The sequence below is a fragment of the Meleagris gallopavo genome, chromosome 2 (assembly GCF_905368555.1).
Source record: "Meleagris gallopavo chromosome 2, MGAL_WU_HG_1.1, whole genome shotgun sequence".
In the NCBI taxonomy this organism is placed as follows: Eukaryota; Metazoa; Chordata; class Aves; order Galliformes; family Phasianidae; genus Meleagris; species Meleagris gallopavo.
In genome coordinates this window covers 32390483-32409788 of record NC_139405.1, presented here as the reverse complement: position 1 = coordinate 32409788, position 19306 = coordinate 32390483, and the positions used below count along the sequence as shown (strand labels likewise).

Here is a 19306-nt window from a genome sequence, read left to right as displayed (position 1 = left end):
AGAATATATCTTTCTCTGTAACAGGAAAAATTGTGTAGCATGATTAAAGCATAATTATGTATTCACAAGGCAATGTTTTTACCCCAAGTGGGAAGATATCTCTTCAGGTTCTTGTAATGCACACATAAGTGTAATATCAGATAGTACAAGAACTTCATCTCCTTCCTATAAATTGTAGCGAGACAATCAGATATTCATTAACTACATTACTTGTCCAGTTTAAATCCATGCTTGTGTTTAGTTCTAACAGTAATTTAAAATACATTTAATAATGTCAAGTTATATGTACAAATCAGTTTATACTAAACAGATAGAAAACATATGAAAAGATTCTAAGAAATGATTTTTTTAAGACTCTGAGCCTCAGTTTGAGTCTCCATTTTCCACACTGAGTGTCAGATGGGTTTCCGCTCTCTTATTTTAATAGATCTTTATTGTGTTGAAAAACCTAGCACAACCTAGATTTTAACAGGGGCATGTGTTTGGGCTGTAGCATGCTCCCATTTGTTTCGCTATCTTTCTATCATTCTGGGATGAGATATCTGTCTTTCATTCCACAAATGTATCCTCAATACAAGACAGCATCTCCTATATTCTCTGCCTCTTCCATGTAGGACCAATGTAATATATTTCAATTTCATCTGTATTCTCCAGAGACAGTTTAATTTAAAGAAAAATTAGGCAACTATCAACAAGTATTTGCAGGCGATAATAAAATTACTCCAGAAATCTTTCAGAAGTCCATAACAGCCTAATTGTCAGTTATAATTTCACTGGGAAAAATCCTATATCTCTTACAGAGAATAAGGTGTTGTATTTTTCAAGACTACTATGTCAATCCAGAAACCTGGGCATTGCAAAGAAAGGCATGTAAAATGCTTGCTAATATACTACTATACATAATATAGTATACATATAATATAATATAATATTTTATATATTCTATAATATATATAATTATAATACAATATACATATTGTTTTTGATATAAATTGTAAGAACTTTCTGAAGATGTTGTCTAAGAATAGATGAAAAGCAAGACCCCTCAGCATGGTCTTATCCACCTTCAGTGCTGTGAGCCATAAGGCTGAGGAGATGCAGGGAGCGAGGAAGCAATAGAGAGGAGCAAGGTGTCAGTGAGACTGCTAGGACAAGTGGAATTATTCACTGTTGTAAGAACTAGTGAACTGCAAGTGGTTTTCATACAGTCTGTAAAGGGGGTAGGTTTGTGTGTGTGTTTTATTACTCTGAGACTTTTTGTAATTCAAAGGAGAAAGTGTGAGACATGGGAATAGTCTTCTAAGGACTTTATGACCTCTGTCTATTACAATGTCAGCATAGAATTCATACCATCTTCATGGTACTTGTGACTTTTATATTGTACTATAATTCTTTACCCACTTTGAGGTATTCTATTCACCATGGTGAATTTTATTCCCAAGTGCTAGAAAGAAATAACAGTGTGCTCTGAGATTACCCAACTACTTCAGTGTAATACTGGTAGACAAATTATTAATTATTATAATTATTATTATCCTTTCCATGCAATATTCCTTACACCTTGTACATAAGCTGCATGCATTTCTTTTTCCCATAATGCAGAATCCTAGGAAATAGCTTATGCTTTGAGGGGAAAAAAAAAATGCCATCAAGTGCCTTGAAGTCCAGCTCAGTGCAGATGGGTGGTCCTGCTACCTGCCACCTCCAGAACTGCTTTTTGGATCAGTTCTCCATAGAAAGAGCCATCCTCATGCCTACTGAAAGGTAAAAATAGATTTTAGAATATTTGCTTTGTAGAAAGAATGAATGTATTTTGTTGTTTTTTGGTATCACCTGTTAAACAGACTTCTCAGCACCCCTTAAAACTCCACAGACTATTGCCATGAGCAGTACGACTGAATACATTTCAGGAATAAAGCCTGATGCAAAAACACAGCTCCATTTAGATTATACTTTCATGCATCTGAAGAATTATTTTAAAAGCTTTTTGAACCTCTTATGAGAATCAACTTGATTTCCTCATTTTTACTCAGAACTGCAATCAAAATCTCTTAAGAACGGGGAGCATTCTAATTGGCATACTTAATTCTTAATTATGACTCAGAGGTGGTAATGTATTTTAAGAATAATGTTTCAAAGAAGTAATGTTTTTTGTGGTTTTTTGTTTTTTGTTTTTTTCCCTCAACAACTCTTATGGTGGTTAGTTATTTCTTCAAAATCTCTCTGTTGCCCCAGAATGTATCCATTTCTAATACTTTGCTCAGCAGATCTGTAACCTTTGCTGCTCTTTGTGTTCTTCAAAGTTTCAGTGAGCCCAGCACACAGTCAGGTTTCAGAAAAGGATTTGGGCTCCTGTTTTCCATTAATAATAATCCTGCAAATGGGACTGAAATCCTCAAACAAACACTTACACTTGCAAAAGAAGTGATCCGTGGATCATTTCATGCAGGTACTTGAAGCATTTCTTTGTCTCTAAAGTCAGATCTTCTTTGTGCAATACGTGCTTTATGGCTTCATATGTAGCTGCTATAAACACCTACGTGAGTGTTGTTTTTCCTCTCCATCCTTTTTTTTTTTAAGTTCAGTTCATCATGGAAGTATTGTTTTTAAATGCTACAGTTCTGTTTTGATTCAGGCTGAAATATGGACCATTGGAAAAGGAGTTTCCCAACCATCTTCTGACATAAACCAAAATTTCTAGTATAAAATTAGGCATTCATCCAGTCGTGATTGCAAGGTAATTTCTCATCCATTTTCCCCAGCATACTGGTGTCTCATGATTGGTCTTCTCCCATTGAGTTATGAGTTGCTGTGAGGTGTTAAAATCTAGTGGAAGTCACACTGAAATGTTCACACAGGAAATTTAAAGTTGTAGATATATTACCTTAGGGTAAAAAACTTGAAAACCTAAAACACTCCTTGTAGATCCTCTAGGGAGTTGAAATCTACTGTGTAAGGATGTTTGTTTGCTGTTGTTATCTTTCACAAATCACTTAACAGTACAGAAACTTGTCCAGAGGCCCACAAATGGATGGTTGAAAATACCTCACTAGAGTAAAATAGAAATGTTGTGACCTCAGTTTCACTGTTAGACTGGATGTTATTTTTGATGCAAGTAATTCTGAACAATGAGTGAAGAGAAGACATACTTCTGTGGAATGCAAGCATAAATGAGGAAATGTGTGTGTTAAGTTCTAAGAGAGAATGAGCTTGGTTCACACAGAAATGCAGTTTTTGCATACGTTATCATGGATGAACAAAGGAAGATGGAGATTTGATGAATTATTAACTTCTATACATGTAACAGCTCATTTCAGTATCTGAGAAGTTTGAGATGCTTGTTGGAAGAAGTCAACAAGTGACAAATAATGCAAGACACACATTAAAGCTTGCAATACAATAGTAGTTTATTATGGAATAAACATCATAAATCGTAATATCAGAAGGAATATTCCTCAACCGGGCAGATTCAATATTCCTTTCTTACGTTCCAACTTTTCTAAAAGCCTAGAATAATCTTTTCAATCTTCTGCACATGTTATTATGATTTTTTGCTACATATCCAGTTTAATTTGTCCATATGCTATGTATCTTCTTAAATAACAGACTTGTTTTATTTTCTTCTTCCTCCATTAGATAAAACTTATCATCCCTTTTCTAACCACAGTTGACTTTTGACCCAGACAAGCCTCCCAAATACTGAAAAATATCCAAAATCCTTCTCTACTTCTTATAAAAGTGGTATTTCATTAATTCACAGGATTTTTCTAAATTTTAATGAGAACTTGGCTTTCATCAGTTCTGTTTCAGTGAAAGCAACATTTTGCTCAAAGATGAGTAGCCCCCCAAAAGGGGAAGAAATGAATTTAAAGCTTTAGTTTATGAAGAAAATGTATAAAATATAACATTAGTTGGATTTAGGTATCTTTTCAGAGTTTTAATAAGAAAAGTCATGAAGTTTATGAAAGAGAAGAAATCATATAATATACAGTGATCCTTCAGGGGTATAATCTTCTCTCCCCCTTTGCATGTAACTTTAATAGGAGTCAAGCACAAACCAGGATAAGGAAATAGATGTATCAGCCAGTCTTTTAAAAGACATTTTCCTGGATTATACATGTTTTTCCAGTATTTTCAATTATCATAATATGTTAAATATATTAGTCCCTACTTGAGGACTACATAATAGATTTACAGGAATTTATTCATCTTCCTTGTGTTTAGCATAGAGTATATTTGCCATATTAAACAAGAAGGATATACTGTACCATGGATGTCCTGGTTAGTTATAGTAAGAAAGCTTTACTAACTGAGTTGCTCTTGGAAACATGCCCAGAATTATCAATAACTACTGAAAAAATAAGCAGGAGTAAAAAGAGAGTTGTCTTTCAATGACTTACGAGAAGATACTGTCAGTCTTTATAGAAAGAAACTAAATGTAGACAAACATACAAAGCACACTAAGGGTTTGTCCATCAATTTTTTCCTGCTGTTTAGTAGAAAGATTGATAGAAAGCAAAAAATTTATCTAGAAAAAATATGTTTTGCTTTTCACATCACTTATGTTTGTAAAGTTCTTACAGGTTTTCTAATTTCTCAAATACTGTTGTTATGAGATTTATTTTTTGTAAATATTTTACTTCACATTGCTTTGAGAAACATTAACAGTGTTCAGGACTCTGGAACAAAGATAAAGCCTGGATATGACATTAGAAGGCTTCTCATTGTTTCAGACTGTGATTTGATGACCTCTGGGAGAAATTTAAGAGAAAGTTCATTAGTAAATAAACTTTTTTGCCATGAAGTGTTAAGAAGAAATATCTTCAAGAAAGGGATAGATGTGGCACAGAAAGACATCATTTAGTGGTCTTGGTGGTAATGGGTTGCCGATTGGACAAGATGATCTTAGTGGTCTTTTCCAACCTTAATGACTCTATGATTCTGTGATTCAATGATTAAATGATTCTGTTAGTCTTTGAAGCATCTTTCCATTGAAAAATGTTAGTGTTGCAGAAAGAAAATATAAACATTTTGACTTTGGGCATTCATTTTTTAAAGAAAAGATAAAATATTTCATTGAATGCTTCATTTTCTTAAAATAAAATAAAAAATAAATAAATAAAAGAAAACCTGTTATTCAGCTGTATGGAGGGACCAAATCTTAGTTGAAGGCTTTGGAATGGTGCTGTGCAGAACAGTGGTGTTCCACTTTCCATACTGTATGGAAAGCATATTTATGTTTTCTTTTTAGACAAGAGTAAAATTTCTGAGCATTTGCATGAACTCCATGTGAGTTCTCAGTAGCTGACTGATTTATACGATCTATTGCTCTGGATAGTATACGACAGACTTCTTGCCTAGTGGTGGTAGCATTTAATTATATTTAAGAGACTGGAGAATGTTTTTAAGCCTATGGATGTCATGGCATTGAATGGTTTATGTAGGAAATAAATCCCATGAGATCCAGACACATAGAAACTTGAAAATGCAGAAACTTGAAATAAACTATAAATTTAAATGTATTTAAATAAGTTATTGTGTTGAATATGCAGAAGAAAAGCTGGTTTTCATAGAGCGATATATGCACCAGTGTCACAAACATTAAATATTAGAAGGAAAAACTGTGAATGTAGGAATTTCTAAAGTGCTTGGCATTGACCCAGGTCTGCAGGCATTGAAGTTACTGGAAAATTCTTCCACTGTATTCTCTAGATAGGCCAATACTGAAGGCTTTCAAACATCTCCTCTGTAGTTGATTTGATAGAGGCAAGACTTATGCATCATAATGCATAAATGAACAAATCGTACACTTTGAGTCTGAAGAAAGAGCCCTTCCAATTTTCCCATGTAACTCTTCTGGTAACAACTGGAGAATTGCAAGAATTTAAACAATTAACAGACAGATCTCACTCAAAATTTAATAAAAGCAAAAACCTTTTTTTTTTTTTTTTTTTTTTTTTTCCAAATATGAAAATAGTCTATTACAGTTTTGCTATTAATTTCTTCATCATTTCACATAATCTTATAAAAGCCTTGGTCTGGGTGCTTAACAGAAATACAGAAATATGGTTGTGAACATAATATGATAGTATCCAATAGCTCTGTAGATCCAAGAGCTGTGAGAAACATCTAGAAGTTTTAGCCCTTTCTTAGCATTTCTTTTACATACATACTAGTGTAAGTAAGTTGTTGTAAGTTTTTTAAGGGAATGCTCAGACCACGTGGACTGAGTTGATACATGAAATGTATCAAAATCTTCAGGATTTATTTGGATACTTGTTAATACCTCAAGGGCCTGTATATTTTTCCATTGCATTAGGAAGCATTAGTCAAACTCCTTAAGTGCTGTATTGTATTGAGTGTTGCTATATTGAAAATAATATTTCTAGCATATGAAGAATTACATTTGAATGTTAAAAATTGTTTAATTGAGCTTATTTTAGAGCTTTTTTCCTCTAAGATTTTTAAATGATAGCATTCTCAGGGCCCTGAAAATATGGCTTAAACTCTATTTAGTAAAATACAAAGTTTAAAAGATAACCAGGAGAACAAATAGAAAATAAAAATTTTCTGAAATGTATGAGATTGCCAGTTCTTGTAAAATGTTCATATGAATTGGCTACACTACTTCAACTGGATAGCTCCCCCAATTTTATTTTTAATAGCAAATAAATAGATTATTAGGAATTTTCCAAACAAAAGCTATCCACACAAGAAAGAAGCAGAAAACTAGTAACAAAGCCTGAGCAGTGATCAGCATCAACACTTCAATTTTTCTTAATGCTTACTACCAAAACAAAACAAACAAACAAAAAAGATATCACAGGAACATCAAGTTTCATGAGATGTAACAGGTTTGTGATGCGGATGGGATAATACTCTCATATCCCTTATTTGACAAGATGATCTAACCTCATTTGGCCTGGAGATCTGGCCTTTCCAGAGGCTGTCTCAGCACAGTGCTGAGAAGGGCTTTGGGAGGGAGGACCACCACCAGCAAAGGCAATAGGAAAGACCTGTTCCTGCCACAGAGAGAGGCACAGGTCCTGTGGTTCCTATGTCCCAGTGGTCAGCAGAGGGAGGTGAAGGTGGAACCAAGTAAAGAGAGACAATGTGCTGCAGAAAAGGTACAGAGCTTGGTGCTCAGATGCCATCAGTGCATTTTCTCTTTTCTGGGATGCCATTTTGGCTGCATCTGATCATCAGTAATGAAGTCTAGGAATGAAATTGCTTTTGATCTGTGCTGATGTGAACATTACTAGCACAGCATTTAAAGATAAGGCAAGGTAAATTTAGAGATGTCTCCTGCAGATACCCAGAATTGCAAAGATCATTAATCTTTCTTCACTTCCCAGTTCTTCCTAAAGGGACTCTCCGTTTTCTCATGAAGTGATCAAAAAATTCCCTAAGGACGTCTGCCAGAAAGAGCTATTTCAGAACCTCATGTTTTTCTCAGAACAATTCTTGCTCAAGGATGGCAGCTGGCACAGTGGGAGCGGGATTTCAGCTAGCTCATGTCAGCTCATGTCATGTTGTAGGTCCTGTTTGGGCATCTTAAGGCATGCACAGCTCTGCCTCCTTTACAACCAGTCAAGCTCATAAGTAGGTATCCAAGGTCCTCTGTGCCTCAAGTACCCCTCTCTTCATTTCCTCATTTCTTTATGAAATTAATATTGTTTGATTTACTGCCGAGAAATTTTAGAATATGGGTAGGAAGTTAAAAGAAATTACAGATTAAATTGCCTGAAATTATAACTGCAACTATGACATAAAATGCCTTTAATTTAAGGTATGGCCCTGCTAGTTTTACTCAGTGAATTTCAGCCAGTGAAATGGTATCTAAACAGAAAAGTTCAGTTCTGTGGCTTCCTTATGTTTCCCTCTACAGAATCTCAGAAAAACCTTGAAATACAGCTGGATTTGGTTCAGCCAAAGTTACCAGTTACCTATGCTTGTTTCCTTGAGCTTTCCCTACCTTTGGCTTGCTCTGCTAGCACAGGAGGACCAGGGCTGCAGCCAGCCAGGGTGAGGAGAGAAGAAGGTGTGAGCAGATGAAGGGAAGACCAAGTGGGAAATGTCCTACCCATCTCTGCTTTTACAGAGCCAGGCTCCACCGGAGTAAGTCAGAAAGCAGAAAGAATTCTGTCAGAAATTTCTGAGATAGAAAAGATTCTGCTTCTCAAACAAGCTATTTTGGATATAGCTCTACTTTCTTTTCCTTCTTCTTTTCATTTTGTCTTTGTTTTGTCCCTTGCATCTCCCTCTCCGATCCATCCCTCAAAACATGTTTGAAGAGCTGTGTTGTTCTTTATTCAATTCTAAATGCACTACTAACATCTTGGTAAAATACTAAGTTCTTCCTGAACAAGCTTTTGTACCCACCCCAAGATCCTTTCCTTGGCATCCACATTGGCTGTTGAGAAATTTCCTCTTATTATGCACTGAGTAGATGTAAATCTATTTAGCATAATAGCAGTAGATTTTCCTGCTGTGTATTACAGTACTGGAAACCTTTTAAATATCCACAAAGCTGAACCATTTTATAATCATCTCTTCTGTTCTCCTTAGTACCTCAAAATAATTTTTGAGTTGAGCCAGCTAATATCCTCCTGCTTAAGTGTTTCTGAATCCACTTCAATTGTGTGTGCACGGAGGGAGGGTTTCCTCCACACTTTCGTCTTCCATCCCTGTCATTCAATGTTCCAGTCCAATGATTTTTCCATTTCTGTTTCCAGTGAGCTCATTTTAAAGTTCCAAATGGCTCTTTACACTTATATCCTCTGTTCATTTCTTTCATTTCCATTTCTTTTCTTTCTTTTTTTTCATGTCATTACTCATATTAGAATGTGCCACTATCTTTCATCTAACACATTACATCCCCCTTTTTTTTTCCCTCTATGTAACTGAAAGCTTTTGAACACACATTTTGACTTCTGCAACCAATTTGCTATCTTTTTTCTTTTTCCAGAAAAGAATCTTTTTTGTCCTTTTACTTATAAAAAATCAAGAATTCCCAAACACAAAATTGCTCACAGGGTAGCAATCTCAACTTAATCTTGTAAAGTTTTAAGAAAAACATATTCTGTGTCTAAAAAAAAAAATCTGAGATACACTCAGCCTATCTTTTCTTAAATGTCAGCTTCCAGCCTGATCTTATATAAAAATACATTTTTGAACGATTTTTTTTCAATGTTTATTCTGTATCTTGAATGAATACAGATCAGTACTTCTAATAAATTAGTACTGAGAGATTCTTTTCCAGTACAAATGGAATGGAATGTGACAGCCTTCCTAGGAGAACAGGGGAAAATGGGTACTACGTTACAATGGATTTGCAAAGTCTGCTTTTCAATGAGATGTCCTGAAAGTACAACAAATGTTTCAGACTCGAAAGATCCATGGCATGAGCTGCTCTAAGAATGGATTTTAGCAATTAAGATTCGAACTCAGAAAAAATGTTAAGCAAATGCTGAAGTTTGTGACCCAAGCACACAAAACAGTGTTGGGAGATTTCAAAATTAGACAACCTCAAAGGAGTAGGACAGATAGGAGGATAACGGATTCCCCACCGGTGATAACAAATCATACATAAGTGTTCCATCTGTGTGAAAAGACTAATGATTATAGATATTTCACAACCCAAAGGCCAAAGGAAATGTTGCCTCAGATTCTACTTTATTGTTTTTTTATTTCTATGCCTGTTTGGAAATTATCACCTATTTCTTCTTTTCTTGGTCCGGAAATTAGCTATACTCTGAAAGAATTGAGATGTTTCCAAAAATGTTCCGGTTCAGAAAATTGGGCCTGGGTTGTAGTTCTCTTCTGGGAGAATTGAAGTGCTGCAAATTGGAAGAAAATGCCAGATACTGTTGTTAATGCAGGCTCACAGCTTCTGAATCCTTGTTTGTATTCAAGTACTTCCCTTCTATGATATGGTAATATGATCAGGTTTTAAAACAGGTAATATAGGAGTTGCAGGAGTTACTTGTTATGAATACTTTATCCTGTATACTTAACTTGTTTGTTTGTGAACTGAGCATGAAGCATATAAAGGTAGTTGCTATTCATAACTATTCACTAAATAATGACTAAATCACTGAATAAAAATCTTCAGTCTGTAAGCATTTCACTGCAGCTTGTCTGTTTGCAATAGGTGATTGGTCACTTGAAACATAAATCCTTGTTAAGCTTCACCATTTGACAGAAACATTTCTGTAGCAGAGCAAGTGATAAACAGTCAAAATTTTGCCTCACAGATTACTCTTTACTTCTAAAATTAATGGATGTTCACAGTGTTGGCAGCAGTACTCTCATGTCCTTTGAAAGGTAATATCATTTTAATGAGACTTTTCCTGGATTTTGCCAAAAAGAGGTTCAGTCCTGGCACAAAGCTATGGTAAAGGTGAATTCTGATCTTTAGGCCTCTCCTGCCTCCTGGAGACAGTCTTATTTCCAAGATAAGGTGCTAAAGAAAGGTGGAATGAATAATTTCTTCACCACTACAATGCCCTAGGTCTATTTTCTCCATCTGAAACACTTATCTTCAGCAGTCCTACTGACTCATTGCTCTGCATGGCTGGTAGGAAGAGATTATGATGCTTTTGTGCTCCCTGCATGTCACTGCTCCTCCTTCCAGTCCACTGATTGGCAACTCGGGGGGACTCAAAGTCTACACAGCATTGCCCCTGAAGCTTGGAGAGAAGCTGGGCAGGGATGCTTGTCCTGCTTGCAAGGGCTGAGGGCTATTAGCCAGTGGAAGAGCTCTGTAGAGTTATACTTCACTGAAAGTGTGCAGCAGAGCATACGTAACACCAGAAAAAAGCTTTTATAGTCTGAAAATCAATTCTCAAAAATATGCAGTTCTATCGCAAATATTTATGTGAGTTGTTCATTTTGAGTATAGTACATGTTTCTCTTTTTCTTATGTCAGTCACTCACTGAAATTTCCCCTGAGAAAGAAATGCAATTTTTTGGCCAGATTGACTTTGTATAAATATATCTCTATATCTCACTATGCAATGAGGTTTTTTTTTTTTTTTTTTTTTTTTTTTTTTTTTTTTTTGTGCCTGGTATAACAGGGACTGATCTAATGCAGCAATGATTTACAGTTGAGAACTCCCTCATATTCACAGCCCCAGCCACGAGAGACAAGGGCAGCTGTCTCACACAAGGTTGGGAGCTGCTGGTCCACCAGGCAGTGGTTCACTGAGGCACCAGCAAGATAGCTGGAGCTGGTGCCTGAGGTTGCCGTACCTGGCCACATGCTACGTTATGTAATACATCTAGCAGATGGCAGTTTCTGTTTATTTAGAAAATAATGATCAACTATATTCTGGTACAGTTTTTTCATCTTGCTGTGTATGTACATATACTGAGGGGGAGAGTGATGCTGAAAAGTGGTCCCACAGATCACATCCACTACTCAGGCGTGAGGCCTGCTGAAGTGGATGATTTGGTAAGTTTTCTTCCATCAGTAACTGACCAGATGTTAGTGAAAAAGTTTGAGTAACTCCTCAATATTTTCTATTGGCTGAGCCATCAGGCTGACACAGCCCATGTACTTTAGGATGTAATTTTGTGCCAGAATATCCGTATTAAAATGTGATTCTAGAACAAAAGTGTATACACAGAAAAGATCACTGAGCACAAATTTCCCATCTCCATTTTTTTCCTTCCTTTTTTTTTTTTTTTTTCCCCAAATCGGAAGTCATCAGAGTTGTATTTTTCCCGATTAACACATTCCTTCATCAACTATAATTGCAACCATTAAATTAGATTGCCTCCTGTTAATCTTCCACTGCTTCAATCCCATTATGCAGGGAAATAATGTAAAGTGTCAGAATTAGAGGATGCAAGTGCCAATCTTAAGACTAGAGAAAAATATTGTTTTAATAAAAAGCAATTTAATCATAGTGAACTTTAAAGCAATGAATAGATGGCATTTTCTTAGATCACCAGAACATGCATAAAATAAATGGAAATCTTTTCATTAACAAGAAGAAATAAACATCATATCAAAGCTGATGGCATTCTCACATGCATCATTTGTATAGCTCAACAGACAGCTTAGAATTAAAGGGAGCCTGAGGCAAAGAATTGGAGAAACAAATAGGAGCACTTGAAGTCTTAATTTATATCGCAATATAAAGTTTATAAGGCTAGATAAAAAAGTATGTAGTGGAAACATTAAGTCCCAGCAGTTGAACCAGCCTGATTAATATCTCTTTGAACAGAACTTACATTAAGATAGTTCAGAGGAGACACAGCTGGGTTTAAAAGGCAAAGCCTGGCACAGCTGCCTGCCTTGCCATGAAATGATGGTGGAAGACTTTCTTTAGAGTTACCTTATGACAAAATATGATATTAATCTTGTGAGTTTTAAAGATCTCATGGTCTGAGTGGATGTATTAGTGTTTGAAGCACTGAAACATTTACAGATTTGCGTATGATTTTTTGAAGACTATCAAAGATTAATTAGATCTATGGCACCTTTAGGAAAATGCTGCTTTTTTAAATGCTAAAATAAATTATGAACTGTCCCTAGTTTTTTTTTAGTGTATAGATAAAACTAGTGACCTCTGGACTGAATAATTTATTTCCAGTGCTTCATTCCACTATCAGTCAAATATTTTTTGATATTTCACATAGTAGGAAAAAAACGGCTTATTTCCAGCATGAGTAGAATTATGTTAACTTTGCTCTGAAGTGTAAAACATGCGTAATTAGGGAAATGACAGAATCATAGAATCCTTAGAGTTGGAAGGGACCTCTGAATACCATCAAGTCCAACTTTCCTGCAATGAACAGGGACAGTACATCTAGATCAGTTAGCTGCGGGCCTGATCCAGCCTCTCCTTGAAAGACTCTAGGGACTGGGCATGAACCATATTGCTGGGCAACCTGTTCCAGTGCCCCACCACCCTCACTGTAAAAAACTTTTTCCTTATATCTAACCTAAATCTACCCTCTTGGAGCTTGAAACCCCTTGTTCTGTCACCACCGACTTTGCTCAAGAGACTATCCTCTTCTTTCCTCCCCTTTAGATACTGAAAGGCTGCTATTAGGTCACCTTGGAGCCTTCTCTTCTCTAGGCTGAACAGCCCCAGCTCTCTTAGGTTGTATAAGAAGTGTTCCATTCCATGGATAACTTTTGTGGCTCCCCTCTGGACATGTTCCAGCAGGTCTATGTCTCTCCTGTACTGAGGACTCCAAATCTGGATGCAGAGTGAGGCCTCATGAGCACTGAGCAGAGGGGCAGGATCACCTCCCTCAACCTCCTGGCCATGCTTCTATTGATCCAGCCCAGGATACAGTTGGCTTTCTGGGCTGCAAGGGCACACTGCTGGCTCATGTCTGGCTTACCATCCACCAGTACCCTCAGATCTTTTTTTGGCAGGGCTGCGCTCAATCCTGTCATCACCCAGTTTGTATTGGTTGCCTCAATTCAGCTGTAAGATCTTGCATTTCGATTTGTTGAACTTCATGAAGTTCACCTGGTCCCACTACTCAGCCTGTTTAGGTCCTTCTGGATGGCATCCTGTCCCTCTGGTATGTTGACTGCACCCCACTGCTTGGTGTCATCAGCAAACTCACTGAGGGTGTACTCAACCCCACTGTCAGCGTCACTGATGAAGATATTAAAGAGTATCAGTCCCAGCACTGACCCATTGGGGACACCACTTGTCACTGATCTCCATCCAGACACTGAGCTACTGACCACCACTCTCTGCTGTTTGTTTATTGTGTGGTTTCTAAGATGGCTTGGGAAAATTTTCATTGGTGGATGTTAAGAGCTGGTTGTTCACTCAGCAAACAAGCAAATAAACAAGCAAAAAGGAAAGCAAAAGAATTAAGAGCAGGCTATTTATGTTCCCAGCTCAAACATTTTTATTCCAAGGTTTCTCCATCAGTATTTTTACAGTATGATTGTTTTTTTCTCATATAGGTTACCACAAAGTTGTTCTTGGAATTCATTTAGGCTCCTTTTTTAAGCTATTATTATTACAATAGTCACTTCCTCTGCAACAGCAAAGGTTTCCTTGACTTTTTTTTCGGATTTGTTGAGGCTATTTCAACCCCCGCAATCCTCCTGTCCTTAGTGCAGCAGCCTGGCTGTCCTCCAGCTGTTGCCTGTAGGGACTATTTGGTGTCCTCTGCCAGGACAGTTACTTCAGTTGCCAAAGAAGTTGAGAGATGTTTAAATGTACACTATGTTTTTTTGACCTTGCTTTTGTGTGTATGTAATTGCAGTTAATGTCCTCAAAATTTTGTGCAGTTTAGGGCAGATGTGGACCTGAACTCAGTAATCCTGACTGTGGGAGAGGTGTAGAGTATCTTCTACTTGGATGTGGACATGTTTCAAAGCTGCAGATGCCCGGGTCTGGGACAGGAACAGCTGGGACACCAGTCTCAACCTGCCTCTGGTGCTGCTGACAACCATTGGCTGACTGGGGGTGCAACCATCCCCTTTGCCCTTACATGCATATTGCTGTGAGCTGCTATGAGGATGATGGGGAGACTCATATGCATGCCTCTGATCTGCAGTTTGATGCTTTGGTTGTAGACAAATTTGGCTGGTCATGTACAAAGCTTAGGTCATGTAAAAATATTACTGATAGCATTTGAAAAGAATAGTCACTGTGTTGCCAGCCAGGGCAGGAATGATCTTAACAATTAAGGTTGAAAAGTAGCTTCTCTGTGCTCTCCGTATGTATTATTCTTTCCATCAGAGTGGCATGCTATTTTATTACCAATGTCTTGTATTACTATCGTAAACTGTCAAATGTAAAAGTATGTCAAATGTTTCATTCATTATTTTAATGTTAACCATACAATCACTTTCTAACGTGACTCTCAAAAAAGAGATGAATGTAGACATGTATCACTTATGTGGGAAGGCAGTTCTTGAAATGATTTGGTTCTTTGGCTCTTGGTGTCAAAAGAGAAAGTAACTCCAGTATTATGGGATTTCATAGTCTGAATGGGGTCACTGCTGTTTAGTTATGCATCTTATTTTAGCTTCTTTCCTCTAGAAAGTGGCCACTCAAATAAGCTATCCAAAATTCCATGTCTTCAAATGTAATAGGATGGAAAACAGGAAAATGGGAAGGATATCAAAGAAAAATAGGTATGAAACAAGAGAAAGAGGCAAGAAAAGAGATGCAGAAAAGCAAATAGGGGTGTGCATATGTAGAAGAAAGGATACGAAGATGTAGAAGAAAACTTCACAGAAAGTGCTGAAAGAAAGTGAAATTAGAATAATTAAAGTCATTTGGAAACAAAGAAAGTTAGAAAGAGTCAACAATTTGGAACAGTCACTGGAAAGAGACGTATGAGAGCTGCCTGACTTTATGCAGAAATCGGTGTTGAAGGAATCCAGCCTGTTTGTGGCATTCAGCAGTCAACAACCCTGTAGATCAGGTGTGGCAGCAGAATCCTTTCTTCTTCCAGGCACATCCTTGGCATTCAATCCTTCCTCACTATGCTGACATCTGAAAAAAGCAAAGGTGCTCTCTGAAATACAGGAACAAGTCAGTCCGTACTTTGCTTGTAAATAGCATTTGTCAGAGAGGGAAAGGTCTGTTGTCACTAGTGGAGTCAATCATCACTAAGGTGCAAGGATACCACAACCTGCACGGTGCAGCCCACAGGCAGCTTAACATTTTACTCATTTTTCATTGTGATTGGCAGCGGCAGTATCTGTACAGCACTTAAGTTTTCAACTGATGAGAAAAGGCTTGTCATTTTTGTTAAAGATATTCACATTTCTGTGCCACAGAATCATAGAATCATGAAATCGCAGAACATCCTAAGTTGGAAGGGAGCCACAAGGATCACGGAATCCATAGTGGAAATGCTAAGTTAGGGCTTGAACCAGTAATTGAGCATCTGGTGAGAAGGCAGGGCCAACCCAGGGGAGCTCAGGTGCATGCAATGCATCTGAGTGACGGAAGGGGTGGATTCTGGCTCCACCCCTTCCCAGACCTCATTTAAGGGTTGGCAGTGGAGGTGAGGCTATTCTTCTGGAGATCTCTGCGTATCTGAAGTCTTCTGAAGGTAAGCAGCTTATTTTCTTTATTTCTGTACCTACTGTTGTTGTGTTTGAGTGAATCCTCCCTCACTGTGGCATGGGATCTTGCTGTTTTGCTGTCATTGTTGTGCTTACCATTGCATTTCAGATTCCAACTTCTGGCTCCGCACAGGATGACCCAAAATTAAAATCTGGTGTTCAAAATCATTGTGCAAATGCTTCTTGAACTCCAACTGCTTGGGGTTATTATTGTTGCTGTGGGAAAACTGTTTAGGGGCTCCAAAACCCTCTCGTGAAGAACCTTTTCCTAACACATTGCTTGATATTCCTTGACATACAGCTCCGTGCCATGCCAGGCTTCTCTACCCTCAAGGTAGTTAAATACTCCACCCAGTTTAAAGTTGTCCATGAACTTGTTTATTAGGCCTTCTAGTTTTGAGTTCAATTAATTTAGGTAAACTTTAAAGAGGACTAATTAGGGGCTAGTATCTTTTTCCCTGTAACATCTCTTTCTAAGCTTTCTACTTTCAAATTTGAGCACAAAATGTGTTATCACTTAATCCCCCAAAATATGAGATTAATTTACGTATCTGTAGGCATGTGGCAGTTTTCATTGCAAAAGTTATTATATATTTGCAATGTAATTACAGAGCAGTTTCATGATAATTAAAAAATTATTTGTGGAACGTGGAGTGAGACATTAGATGAAATTGCTATATTGTCCTATTTACCCATAATTATTTGTCTAAAAATATAAGGGTGGAATTTCATGTTTTGTGCTCTCAGAGAGATGCTTTATGAGAACGAGATACTTGTTTAGATCTGAATAAGTATTTAGTGTTTAAATAGTTTTCTCTACTCATCCCCAAAACTTTGCATTCAATCTTTCCTCTACAAACCATGAAAATACTTCTGGCAGACAGGCAGCTCTTCAGCATGTCCTCAGGTGCTTTTTGAGATAAGATAGAGATGAAAAGTAGAAAAGCATCTGTACACTGGATGATAAGGGTGAAAACATAAAGTCACAGTGATTTATAGTATCTCTATGATGTATGTGGAGAACCTTTATTTTTGCTCCTTTAAAAGAAATGGAGCCTTGTACTTGAGGCTAAGGTTGGGGCCATTAATTGGGAATTGTCAAGAATGAATTGCAAGTGCAGCGAGGTCTTGCTAAGATTACGAAGCTGAAGCACAATAAAACTATTCTAGTACATGGAAACTGCATGCAATTTATCTACTGGGGTGTGTGTTATGTTTCAGAATGCTTTGAATAACAGTGATCTTCATGGTCATGATATTCATGAGAGAACTATTGGAGAAAAAGTTCAGGTAAACTTTAGACTGCAGCTGTTATTTATTTACTTGGTAGGTCTTTAGGAGCTAAGTTGTATTGTTTAATTCCATGCAGCTTTAGAACGTAAGCCTGGTTCTCAATGGCCTTAGCTCATTTTGAGAAAGATGGAGATATTTCAGAAGGTATTAGGATTTTTGTGGTAAACTATAAAGTGGGGACCTTTGAACCATTATTTTGCACTTGTAAATCAAGGCCAAGACCTTGAAGAGCCCCTTCTTCCTCGGTAAGAGGGGAGATACTCTGGGTAAGACTGAGAGTAGCCCAATTTGCTACAGTTGGTTTTTGAAAAACAAAGCTCAGAGCATCACTAGTGCCTTTTAATGGACCAAGCTAGATCTCTGCTAGATGTGAGTGCTGCACCTCCAATACATATCTTATGCTACATTACTCTTTCTTTCTTTCTCCCCTCTATTTGCTCTCTCTGAGGTGCCAACAAGAAAATCAATCTGATAGTGAATGGACTGCAGCATGTTGTTCTCTCCCAGTTCCTACTGACAAACTAAACCCAGCATCTATATCAATTGCTTTGCACAGATTTCTCTCTTAAAGTGTGTCGCCCTTCAAGGGAGGACTAATGATGCCATTGCTTCTGCTAGCACTGCCAGACTTTTTTGGGGATTTTTTTGCACTGATTTTTGGGGAATGCACAGGAAGGAGTTTCATGGCTCTTTATCCCTTTCTCCTATCTTGAAGAAAAACTGCACTTCTCAAACAACAGTAACTGTTGCTTCTATTTTCCTGCCTAAAAGTATCTGAACCACACAACATGAAATATTTCTTAGAGTATATGTGGTTTAAAAAAAAAAAAGCTAAATCTCTTTTGTTCTTCCTACTGAAGTTTTATCCATGGAGAGGAAGAGACTGTACAAAGAAGTACTGACAAATCACTTATTTCAAAACTGGAAGGAAACTTTTAAAGTGCTCAGAAAAGTTGCGCATGGAGCCATTTTAAAACTAACAACAGTGATGACATCTTGGAATGAATTCCTATGGAATTTGAAAGCATAAGGTAAATTAGTTTCAGATGCACGACAGATAATTTTTTTAAAAAAATGCCTAAGTGAGTTAGAAACCTAAATCTTCATTTCAGACATGATTAATGGCACTTAGAGACAGCTTTCTTGAAAATATGACTTGATTTCCTTAGTAATGGGCACACCTGGAAAGCTGTCTAAATGTAAGGTAGTTTTCTTTGCAGAGTACAAAACTTTTCAGATACTCTTATTAGGGGAGGATTGTAAGGAGTATTACTGAGTATTGTCAAGATGAGATTTGAAGAAAAAAGATTTCTTAGAAGTCTCAAGATTTGGCCTAAAGGATCTCAGGTTATTTACTAACATTCTTGTTTCTTGCTTCCCCGGATGAGCAGCAGTAGATATAGCAGATGAGAATATGAAGAGGATTAGTGAAAGCAAATTATGTCTAGATTTTTATCAGTAAGCAATAAGGAGAAAAGTCAGTTTTCCCAGAAATCCAAACGAAAGGTATGTGTATGTAGTAATTTATCCTATAATATTCTCAAAGAGAAGGATATGCACAGAGAAGTGTATTGCTGTTTTTGAGATGTTTGTGGTCTTGCAGCACAGAGACATTTATGTAGGATGTGTGTCCTGTCCTGTTATCAGTCCTTGTGCATTATGTGCTTTGAAACACACCGTAAAGAGTAAGCTAACTTATTTCATTAATTTAGCAGTTAAAATGTGACTTATTCGTAATGCTCAAAAGGGATTGCTGAATTTTCTCATCTTACAGCCTGAGACCGTTTGCACACAAATGGAAACTGTATTATTACCACTTAGTTTGCTAATATCTTAGGTCCCAAGTCTACACATTAGATAACAAAATTTTAATACAAACTTTTGGATAAGGATTACTCTTATTCTGACATTGAAAATACAATCTGGGTGATCTTAGAATTATGT

General features: G+C 37.0%; 1 long non-coding RNA gene across 18 annotated transcripts in view; it reads left to right on the top strand.

Annotated features, from left to right (window-relative positions):
• LOC104909624 (uncharacterized) overlaps nucleotides 1-19306 on the top strand; it is a 275598-nt gene that overhangs the window by 218848 nt on the left and 37444 nt on the right. For 15 of the 18 annotated variants that reach the window (XR_014882111.1, XR_014882106.1, XR_014882104.1 and 12 more), the window contains one exon: nucleotides 1603-18393. This is a non-coding gene — a long non-coding RNA (uncharacterized LOC104909624). The remainder of the gene's footprint in view (nucleotides 1-1602; nucleotides 18394-19306) is intronic. The other 3 variants (XR_014882115.1, XR_014882105.1, XR_014882118.1) reach the window with 3 other exon arrangements.